The sequence below is a fragment of the Triticum aestivum genome, chromosome 6B (genome assembly GCF_018294505.1).
Source record: "Triticum aestivum cultivar Chinese Spring chromosome 6B, IWGSC CS RefSeq v2.1, whole genome shotgun sequence".
NCBI classification, from domain to species: Eukaryota; Viridiplantae; Streptophyta; class Magnoliopsida; order Poales; family Poaceae; genus Triticum; species Triticum aestivum.
Genome location: NC_057810.1, coordinates 86,769,320 through 86,781,168, shown reverse-complemented (window position 1 = coordinate 86,781,168; position 11,849 = coordinate 86,769,320). Strand labels below are relative to the sequence as shown.

Genomic DNA, 11,849 nt, shown 5'->3' with positions numbered 1-11,849 from the left:
ACTAGGTCATCTATATATGAGTATATTGACTTAGGAGTCAAATGAGAACATTTGATCATAGGTCATACTCATTGATGGGGATATGACTACTGAGTTAAACCGCCCAGGAGGGGCCGGATTACACTCGCAAGGAGTCCAGCATAAAGAACCCATGAAGATGAATACATGGCGCTTTAACTACGGAGGCTTAGAGGCCCAGAGCCCAACGGCGGATTAGGGCCCATAGTAGTAAACCGCCATATCTATACCTATACTAATTACAGACTCCCTAGAAATTATCACGTTAATCAGTAATTAGGAGCCGTTAATATGGTGGGGCCGAGTTATTACGATGTAGATCAATCCTATAAATTACCAAGTCTATAAAAAAACCAATCTGGTGGGGTCGAGGTATTATGGTGTAGATCAATCCTAAAAATCCTTAAGTCTATGAAAAATCCATTATACACGTAACACGCATCTCACGTAAACCAATCTGGCCTCAAGATCGATCTGTCCTTGAAGAATCCTCAAGATGTACGTCAAATCCCGATGCCTTCTCCCGATCCCCTTCAATATTCTGGTGACTTCTCAATGACGTCCGCCTCCACTATCGATCAAAGAATCCTCACGATGTATGTATCTCCCATTAGCTTCTCTTCCCGATCCCCTTCTATCTCCTGGTGTCCATGTCCATCATCGCAACCTTCTTGATGCCTATTCTAATAAATAGTTGTTGCACCGTCCTGTGTGTATCTTTCCAGATTGAAGGGAGGAGGGATATTGCTGGCTGTTATTGTCTTATGGGCGGAGGTTGTGAAGGACGTGGTCCGCCATAACACTGCTTCCTAGGTCTGCAATAGATCCATCGAGGTGTCAGATACGTTATGTAGGAGCATGCAGCAGGGTCTGCAATTTGATATCTCACATCTGGTGAACAGGATTAAACGATGAAGTTGTTGGTCGTACTATCGAGGTCGGTTTTCACGAGTAATATAATATGCCGCAGTGGAGAAAGACGAACACGCGCGCGGCCGTTAAATCGGAGTTCTTGCGGCACACGATCTGTCAAGCCAGGTATGTGTTTACGAGCATGATGAATTTGTACACTGATAATCAGATCACCCATTTGAAATCTGCCACATTTGCACTTCGATATATTAGAAACTCCCCCAAAAAGATTACAGTTCGAGTGTTTCTACCATTCAATGTTACAAGTGCAACTCCAGTGCACTGAAGATACCATGATTAGTTTGTTAAATAAACATGTGGTGTATAGCCTAATTGGCATAACCCATGTCCAGGGTATACGTATTATTATTGGTCCTGCTATTAAATGATTAAAGCCTTCTCAGTTCCACAAGTTATAGTCAGTTCGGCAAGTTGCTCTTAAGAGGCAAAAGAACCGTTTAAACCGCCAATTCATATTTCATAAAATTACTTTTCTAAAAACAATATTTGTCTGCACATTATTTGGATAATCATGTATAATACTTTGTGTCGATAAATCTCTTATATTTGCTTGCTGATATGTCCATAAACAAGGAAAGTTCTACCGTATTATGAAAATAATATTAGTTTGTTTGAGGAGTTTTGAGCTAAATATACAAATATGGTAAAATAATTCATATAAATTAATCATTGGTAATAAAAAAAAGCTTGAGTGGTTACACAACGTTGTTTGAAACAACGCACACAAATCATGAGAATGTTAAGTTGAGATATATTTAGTTTCTGCTGTCTTTTATTGGAGTATTTTTTTCAAGAATTGATGTTGGAGAACCCGATCCCTGATGATATCAAATCTTATTTGAGGTTATAAATAGGTAACATTTGGATATTATTAAGAGCAACAATTAAACTGGTGATGATTGAACAATTGGAACAACAAAATGATAGGTTCCTTGAGTTAGTATTAGAGGGCCTATATGTGCTATTGAGGCTTGGTTTGCTCTGCTGGTACTACCTGGGCTGCGGCGCCAAGCAGGACACCAAGCCTGCGCAGTCTCAGGTACTTGCTGTCGCGTCGATTTTCAAAGCTACAACCCTACTACAATAGCGTCACCTTCATGTCTTGAGTTGTCCAACCATGACTCGCGCCTTGCCAGTTGTCTCAACATCTCAAATGTCATCTTGCACAGCTGCGAATTGAAGATTAGCCCAAGGTCGAGGCCATTGCTGGACAATTTCCAATGCCTACAGGTAGTTAAAGATAAAAAACTACGTGAGCTAGATAAATCATGTCTTCTTGAACAAGGCGGTGGTAGCGACTTCACCGATCGAGAGTGGCGGATGTGACAAGGCCAGACATGCCATGTTAGGAAAAAGTTCCACTGTTAAGTTAACAATTTCTTAGTGTTAATCTTGGTAGACTAATCAAAATTCAGGACCTCAGAGTAAGAGCATCTAGCCGCAATAACACTATGTTTTTTTGGTTGTTAACCTGTATGCTGCTTTGATGTCAATAGAGAAAGGGACTCCATGGACAAAGGATTACATGGTTGCTACAACAGATTGAAAACATGAGACAAGGACTGGCATTTTGACGTGGAAACAAGGTATTCCAAGTTAGTTTTTTCCATAATCTAATGAAAGTATGAGATGGCCTTCCCTTCAGGAGCTTCCTTTTCTTTAGGCTCAGGTACACATAAAGAAGAAAGGCGAATAAACATTATAGCCAAGAGGATGAGTTGTTTCTCTCAATGCCACATGGGCAGTTGGTGGAGCATGATTCTCGGACATATCACGCTAACTAATGTTCCAAAGTACACTAGAAAGCAAAAAGGCAACAAGGTGATTGTATTTTCCCTTCTTTATCACTGTTCATTTATGTTCATTTCAAATAAGTTACCCATGAAATTCGACGTGAAAAAGAAGGGATTTTCATGTGTTTTCTAGGTACATACTATTTTCATGCTTTGTGTCCCTTCTTCTTGGGCATTAATGTGCTGGTCCTAGCAGTGCGCATTGAGAACAGATATATTTCAATTTTAGGAAGTAACATGTTCCTACTTATATCACTATTATGATCTAACACACAGAAGTCCCCAAGTATATCATCGAGTCGTGTCACTAATCCACTGTCTATGGCACACCCATGCTATTTCCTTTTGTTTGCACATTGAAGTCCTTCTATGAGGGCCGTTTCCTGTGGAAAAGATCTTATTTTTACCCTTTTTATGTAGGTTGCCCATATTCTTCGTGCTCTTAGTTTTGTTTGGATGGGGGAGAGGAAGAAAGATTGATGATCCAGCATCAGCATCCAGCGACCAACCCTACAGGGCATGGAAAGCATAATCTACAATATGTGGAAAAAAATTATCTCCTTGACGTGTTCATTTTTTAGGTACCATCTCTACTAGAGACATAATCTTCACATTGATATATAGAGGTACTTCAAAATTACAGAAAAAATGAATTTCCATCTTTGCTTTCTATTTCTAAGACTAAGAATCGAATTAGTTTACAAAAAAACTAGAAATAGAGAAGAAAAAGATCAAGAACAAATCAACAATATAGGCAAGCGAGATCTACGACCAAATGTTTAGATGGAAGTTCTATGTGCTACTTCATGACATGTTCACATCAATTCAACAATTAAGTTCGTATATGGCATTCCTCCGCAAAAAAGAAGTTCCACTATGCCATATGATAAAGATTGACAATCATTCAAATGACTTTACCAGAAAAAATGCATTCCAGTGTTATGTGTAGCAATCACATATAGATTCTAACAACTGAACTGTCATTGACGAAGCAAGAACCATAACGGAGTAATGCTAAAAAGAAAATTCATATATACAATATGACAAAGACAGGTCACGTTTCAAATAGATATACCAGAAGAAATATGCATTCAAATGTTACATACAATGATCCCAAAAAGATTCTAACAACTCAATTCTCATAGGCAAAGCAGTTAGGCTTACAAAGACTTACTGAAGACAAGAGAGCAGAAACACATTTACTAAGCATACATTATCAAATCTTGCAAGTATTACTTATCCTAAAAATCAAGTAGTATAACTCCATACCTCAAAGGCGCATTTATAGAACATTTCTAAAGAAAATTACTAGCCCATGCGAATGCACGGGTTGACGACTAGTAGGTATAACTTGTATTGTAAGTTAGGGAAAGGAAGAAACCTAGCTGGACACTTGTATGAGCCGGCCTCGGGATTCTGTAGACCGGCCGGGCGTCAACCTGTGTATATATAGGGACGAGGCGGCGGCGGTTCAAGGACAAGAAACAACAGCTCGAGAGATAGGTAAAGCGGATTCGCTCCCTGCTCATCGAGATCAATCAATCCCACAACAACTGGATTGTAGGCTTTTACCTTCACCCCAAGGGGCCGAACCAGTATAAACTCCCCGTGTCCTTTGTCCGGTTTAACCCCTTCTTGCGAATCTCGTTGCGATAGCTCCACGACTAACTCCTTCCGCTAGGACATCTGACGTGATATTTCCACGACAGTTGGCGCCCACCGTGGGGCTATCGCACGATGGTTTCGAGTTCTTGAAGGGAAACTTTGAAGGACTCAAGGGATACGTGAAAGTGTAACTATCCCTAGGTGGTTTTGGTAATTCATAACAACATATAGCTCATTGAGCTAATGCTATTCAAAGAATATTATTTCAGGAAAGCTCAATGAATGGCATGGCATGGATGATGAAAGTGGACCCCTCAAAATATCAAGGACAAAGGATTGGCTCAAGCTCAAAAGCTCAAGTCTCTTCATTTTACATTTTAGTGATCCAAGATCACATTGAGTCTATAGGAAAAGCCAATACTATCAAGGAGGGATGAGGTGTTGCTTAATGAGCCTCTTGCTTCAAGTGCTTAGTGATATTCTCCAAATACCCTCAACTACTTTCTCACATCCTCATATGACCTAAACCTAAAGCCAAAATCGGTTACACCGATTCTTTCTATCCGACGCCACCGAGTTCATATGTCATAGCCAGTGCCACAAACCCTAGGCAAATCGGTCTCACCGATAGGGATCTCGGTCTCACCGAGATGGGATTGTAATCTCTCTGTTTCCCTTCGTAACGTTTCGGTCTAACCGAAGTGAGTGATCGGTCCCACCGAGATTGCAATGTAAACTCTCTGTTTCCCTTTTGTAACATTTCGGTCTCACCGAAAAGAGCAAATCGGTCCCACTGAGTTTACCTGACCAACTCTCTGGTTAGCTAATTACCAAAATCAGTCTCACCGAGTTTGTGTAATCGGTCTCACCGAGATTATGTTATGCCCTAACCCTAACCATATCGGTCCTACCGAGTTGCATGTCGGTCCCACCGAAAACCCTAACGGTCACTAGGTTTACTAAATCGGTCTGACCGAGTTTGTTGATTCGGTCCCACCGAGTTTGGTAAATTGTGTGTAACGGTTAGATTTTGTGTGGAGGCTATATATACCACCTCCTCTTCATTCATGGAGAGAGCCATCAGAACAAACCTACACTTCCAACTTACCATTTCTGAGAGAGAACCACCTACTCATGTGTTGAGGCCAAGATATTCCATTCCTACCATATGAATCTTGATCTCTAGCCTTCCCCTAGTTGCTTTCCACTCAAATCTTCTTTCCACCAGATCCAAATCCTATGAAAGAGAGTTGAGTGTTGGGGAGACTATCATTTGAATCACAAGAGCAAGGAGTTCATCATCAACGCACCATTTATTACTTTTTGGAGAGTGGTGTCTCCTAGATTGGCTAGGTGTCACTTGGGAGCCTCCGACAAGATTGTGGAGTTGAACCAAGAAGTTTGTAAGGGCAAGGAGATTGCCTACTTCGTGAAGATCTACCGCTAGTGAGGCAAGTACTTCGTGGGCGACGGCCATGGTGGGATAGACAAGGTTGCTTCTTCGTGGACCCTTCATGGGTGGAGCCCAGCGTGGACTCACGCAACCATTACCCTTCGTGGGTTGAAGTCTCCATCAACGTGGATGTACGATAGCACCACCTATCGGAACCACGACAAAAACATCCGTGTCTCCAATTGCGTTTGAATACTCCAAACCCTTCCCTTTACTTTCTTGCAAGTTGCATGCTTTAATTTCCGCTGCCTATATACTCTTTGCATGCTTGCTTGATTTGTGTGATGATTGCTTGACTTGTTCAAAGATTGCTAAAATCTACCAAACTCTAAAATTGGGAAAAGGTTAAGTTTTTAATTGGTCAAGTAGTCTAATGACCCCCCTCTAGACATACTTCAAGGTCCTACAAGTGGTATCAGAGCCTTTGTCTCCATTTGCTTTGATTCCCATAGCTTTTGGTGGTCATAGCCTTGGTTTCACAACCTAGGAGAGTATGGCGTCTAGCGAGGGAAATTATCACCGTAGAGGTCCTTACTTTGATGGCACTAATTTTGCTAGTTGGAAACATAAGATGAAAATGCATATTCTCGGACATAACCACACCGTTTGGGCTATTATTTGTATTGGCTTGCAAGGTGAATTCTTTGATGGGAGAGAGCCGAACCGTGAAGCAAATGCGGAAGAATTGAAGATGCTGCAATACAACGCTCAAGCTTGTGATATCATCTTCAACGGATTGTGCCTTGAAGAATTCAACAAAATCAGCCGTCTTGAGAGGAAATTTGGGATACTTTGATTGATATGCATGAAGGTACTGACTCCGTCAAGGAATCCAAGATGGATGTGCTCCAAAGTCATCTTGACAAGTTCAAGATGAAGGATGGTGAAGGTGTCGCTGAAATGTACTATAGGCTTGCTCTTATCACAAATGAGATTGCCGGCTTAGGGAGTGAAGAGATGACCGACAGATTCATCATCAAGAAGATCCTAAGAGCATTGAATGGAAAGTATGATACCGTGTGCACATTGATCCAAATGATGCCAAATTACAAAGATCTCAAGCCAACAGAAGTCATTGGAAGAATTGTTGCTCATGAGATGTCACTCAAGGATAAGGAGGAACTTCACAACAAGTCAAGTGGTGCTTACAAAGCCTCCTGTGAAGCCCCCACATCATCAAGTGAGAAACAAATCTTCAATGAAGAATTGAGCTTAATGGTGAAGAACTTCAACAAATTCTACAAGAGTAGGAGCAAAGAAAGAAGCTCCAAGTCAAGGTCATACAATGACAAAAGATCTTCTAGTCGAGAGCGCAATTGCTACAATTGTGGAAGACCCGGACACTACTCCAATGAGTGTACGACACCCTACAAGAGAAGAGAATATTCTCCAAAAAGAAGAAGAAAAATAGAAGAATCACCACCAAGAGAGAGGAGGAGTAGAGATGATTGTTATGAACGAAGACCCTCACGGAGAAGCAAGGATTCGGAAAGGAAGGACAAGTCATCAAGGAGCTACACAAAACTACATCAAGCTCATGTTGGTGAATGGGTATCCGGCTCCGACTCCGACCATCACTCCGAGAGAAGCTATCACTCCGACTCCGAATATACTCAAGATGAAGGTGTTGCCGGTCTAGCACTTGTGTCAACCAACTCCTACGACATATTTGACTCACCAAATGAAGGAATTGGAAGATGCTTGATGGCCAAAGGTCCAAAGGTAACACATCCCGAGTATATTGATTTCAATAGTGATGAAGATGACTTGCTAGGTGATGATGATTTACTTGTTGACAACTCTAGTGATGAATACTATGATGAAACGTCAATTAATCATGCTAATCAAGATAAAACGAATGACAATGATAAGGAGAAGATTGAGCTTCTAACTAAAGAACTAAACACTCTAAAGTTAGCACATGAAACTATCTTCAAAGATCATCGAGAACTTTTAAGGGCTCATGAGAAGTTACGATTTGAAAAGCTCAATCTTGAGCAAGAGCATGAGTTCTTAAAAGCAATCAATGATGATCTCCGTAAGAAAAGTTCTTCTTACATTGCCAAGCGTTTACTCTTATCCACTTACATGCCTCAAGTCAAGTCAAGTAACAAGAACGAGAAAGATTCTTCCTCTAGTAGTAACAATAATTATGCCAAATCCAATATTGTTGCTTCTAGTAGTTCTGTTGATTCCACTAATGATTCTCTTAGCCAAGTTACACTTGAGCAAGAAAATAGCTTATTGAAGGGAATTATAGAGAAATGTGTATACAAGAGCCTTGCCGAGAGTAAGCAATTCGAGGAAATTGTACGCAAGCAAGGAAGGCACCGGAAGAATCAAGGTGTTGGTTTTGAACGAAAGTTCCATGACAATGGAGTTGAGTGGGAAGAAGATCAATACCCCAAGACGAAGTTTTTTCCTCAACGAGAGAAGTATGATCCAACTTCCTTCAAGGGAACACAAGCTCAAGATGATCTTCCACCACAAGACCACAAGAACAAAGGCAAGGACAATCTTCAAGAGGAGATTGATGCATTTGAAGAAGCACCCAAGGCCTTGGTCAAGTGGGTTCCCAAGACTACGTCAAGTTCTACTTCAGCAAGTACAACTACAACTCCAAGGATTCCCATCAAGATGATGTGGATCCCGAAGAAGAAGAACTAGAGAGTTCTTGAGGGTGACTCCGCCAACATTCTTCACTCATATCATTATGGCAAGGACAAGTGCAATCAACTTCCACATCTTGCATTAGTTCAAGGAGTCACAAACCCTCATGTTGGTAAGGCAAGGGACAAGGTAACCTAATGATTTCATGGACATCATCTTGTGTGTGCATCACTCTATGTCTATGGATATTCTTGTCTGTTCCTTGTCGGACTAACCCATGTAGGTATGTTGAAAGTGCAACTCACTCCAAAGGATTGCTCCAAATGATCTACATCAACATTGAGCATCCACATCTTCAACACCTACATGAAGTCATTATCGACAAAACCCAAGGTTAGTTCATCCCTCTAAAAGGGTATCTCACATCTAGGGGGAGCTTAACTCTAAGAATTGAGTCAAAGAAACTCTAATGGTGTGAACACATCAATGCATTATGTAAATGTGGTAACCCCACTTGAGCTTAAACGATGAGTATGACCTATGATCAAATGTTCTCATTTGACTCCTAAGTCAATATACTCATATATAGATGACCTAGTCATCGCCAATTGTTTGATAGATGCTAGAACTGGTTGTGCATGCTTTGCCACATATTTCATTTGCCATTCTATTGTGTGAGCATGTTGGTTGCATATTTTACTCATTCGAGGACATCCACTTGTTGCTTTGATTGTTTGGGTTCTTTTCTTTTTGCCAAGTGGATGGACAAGAATGCCTAAGATCCTTCTCTAGCAATCTATGATTTTCTCGTCTCAAACTCTATTCATGCTACATCACAAAATTTGATCAAGTCAGATTCGAACCACTCTATGTCAGGAGCACTCGGAGTCCCTGATTTGTCATAGACTTAAACTTCCAAAACTTCTTTGTGATTCTCGGTCTGACCGATTCCTCCATTTCGGTCCCACTTAGATCACTAAGTCGATCTAGGTTTTCAATCTCGGTGCAACCGATTTGAACTTTTCGGTCCCACCGAGTTGCTGTAACTGTATATAGTTACGCATCTCGGTGCTACCGAGTTGTTCTACTCGGTCACATCGACAGGGTCGGGCTATATATAGTCACGGGCAAAAATTAGGAAATTTCTCCGAACCTCTTCGCCCGCGTAATAGCTCTCTCTGCCACCAGGGTCTCCGGATCGTCTCCATGTCGCCAGCCGCCTCCTGTCACTGGTCTCCGCCATCGTCTACGGATTTCACCCCCGCCATTGCCGCCGTAGCGAGTTCATCGCCAAGCTAGGGTATGGACTCGATCACAGTGCTATCCTCGTCTGATTCCTAGCACATTGTGTTCATCATGTATCTTGCCATGATTGAAACACTCCTATCCAGTCAATATGATCCTTAGAATAGATGCGATTTGAGAATTTAGGGTTAGGTTTCCGCCGAAACCGTCTCGGACCCACCGAGTTGAAAAACTCGGTCCCACCAATTTGGCTAACGCCATTGCACTAGTAACTCTCGATCTGACCGAGAATTACAAATCGGTGTGACCGATTTTAGAACTTTCTGAAACCCTAGCAGTCTCCGTGCCAACGAACTATGACTCGGTCCCACCAATTTGGCTAACGCCATTGCACTAGTAACTCTCGATCTGACCGAGAATTACAAATCGGTGTGACCGATTTTAGAACTTTGTGAAATCCTAGCAGTATCCGTGCCACCGAACTATGACTCGGTCCAACCGAGTTCACTAGTTTAGGTTCCAAAACTGCTTCGGTATCACCGAGTTTGAAAACCGGTTGATCCGAAATGCTTTCTGTGGAGAACTAAAACTGAATTTTTGAATCATTCTTTTGCAAAAATCTCTGCATTTTGTGATGCTCATCCATTCTATCTCATCTATAAGTATTCATAGGGTCAGCAGTCTGTGATTTGCAGCATGTCAGACCAAAGTGATAGTCAGAAAAAGTCAGAAGAGCAGGTGCACATGAGTGAGGGCACTAGTCCCTCTAGCAGCTCAGATGAAGGGAGCAGAAGCACCCCAAGCAATCTGCCTAAAGCTGCCACCAGGACAAGGAAGAAGAGAACCTCAAAATCTGAGGATGAGGATTATATGGCAGAAGAAGATGAGGCTACTTCCAAGAAGGTAGTGCTCAAAAAGGAGTATGGCTCAGCCAAGACCACTAAGCCTGGACTTAATAGGAAAGTTCCTGCCAAGAGGACACCTATGCTGAAGGTCAGAGGATCAACTCAAATACCTGAAAAGCCTGATCCCAAAGAGCCAGCTGCTGCTGAAGGAAAGAAAAGGAAGGAAAGGGTCAGAAAGACCATAGCCAGAGTTGTTGGGCAACCTTCCATGATGGAAGAGGAAGAAGAGGTTGTTGCACCAGCACCCAAGGCACAAAAGCTGATGGGTGATGCTATAAGATCAGGGGCTGCACCATCAAATCCCAAAGAAGCACCCAAAGCTGCCCCCGAGCCCAAGAATGCACCAAAGAGGAATACCAAGAGTATTCCAGCTGCTGAGAAGAACAAGGCCCCAGTGCCTGAAGTTGCTGATGATGAAGAGGATGAAGGACAAGTCCTGAGGAAGCTAAAGCCCAAGATCCCAGACAAAGCTCTAGAGACTTTCTCCTTTGGATCATTCCACTTTCTTCTGTAAGGGCTGCCTATGATCAACTGGATCCTAAGGCACACACTTTCGCCCAAGTCAGGTGACCACAACATGATTAGAGGGCATGCTATCAACTTGCTGCATATATTTGATGTGCCTCAGAAATTCAAGGTCATGAGCCTTATGGTAGAGACCATTAAGAGGACTGCAGCTGATCAGAAAAGAAGTTGTGGATATGCCCCACAGATTCAGGAGTTGATTAACTCAAAGATGGGCACATGAAAATATCTGTTGGATAAGGAACACTTTGCTCTTTATCCAGACTTTGAGGACAATCAGGTTGTCATGACTGTGAATGAACCATCATTAGTGCAAGCTGAAGAGAAGAAGGAGAAGGCAAGGAAAGAGAAGGCTGCCAAGATGCCAACTCAAGAGGAGGCATCTGAGTACTTTTTGAAGAAAACACAAGAGCAGCTTGGTTACTTGATAGCATCAACACTGAGGATTGAGAAGGGGTTGGCCACCCTATCTCAAAACCAAGAGAGCTTGGAAAGAATCATGGAACAAAAATTCTATGATCTAGATGTCAAAGTAACTGAGATTCAGTCAGTTACGGAGCAGCTTCAGGAAGACATGCAGGAGAGGAAGGGCAAGACAACCACTGATGCATTTGCCAGAGTGCCTAGATCTCAGAGGTCAGCTGTCGTGCCTATGACAGACACCAGAGCCACATCATCTGCACCAGCTATAGCTCCTACAGCTCCAGGGCAACCAGCTCCAGCACCAACTCCTCCAGCTCCCTCTACATCAACTGAAGCCTT

The 11,849-nt window shown here is 42.2% G+C and overlaps 1 long non-coding RNA gene across 1 annotated transcript; it reads left to right on the top strand.

Moving 5' to 3' along the window:
- The first annotated feature begins 410 nt into the window (after nt 1-410).
- LOC123133597 (uncharacterized) lies at nt 411-3,361 on the top strand. Its single transcript, XR_006465317.1, has 6 exons — nt 411-614; nt 744-831; nt 921-1,056; nt 2,448-2,537; nt 2,615-2,772; nt 3,165-3,361. It is a non-coding gene; the product is annotated as an uncharacterized lncRNA (long non-coding RNA).
- The last annotated feature ends 8,488 nt before the right edge of the window (nt 3,362-11,849 follow it).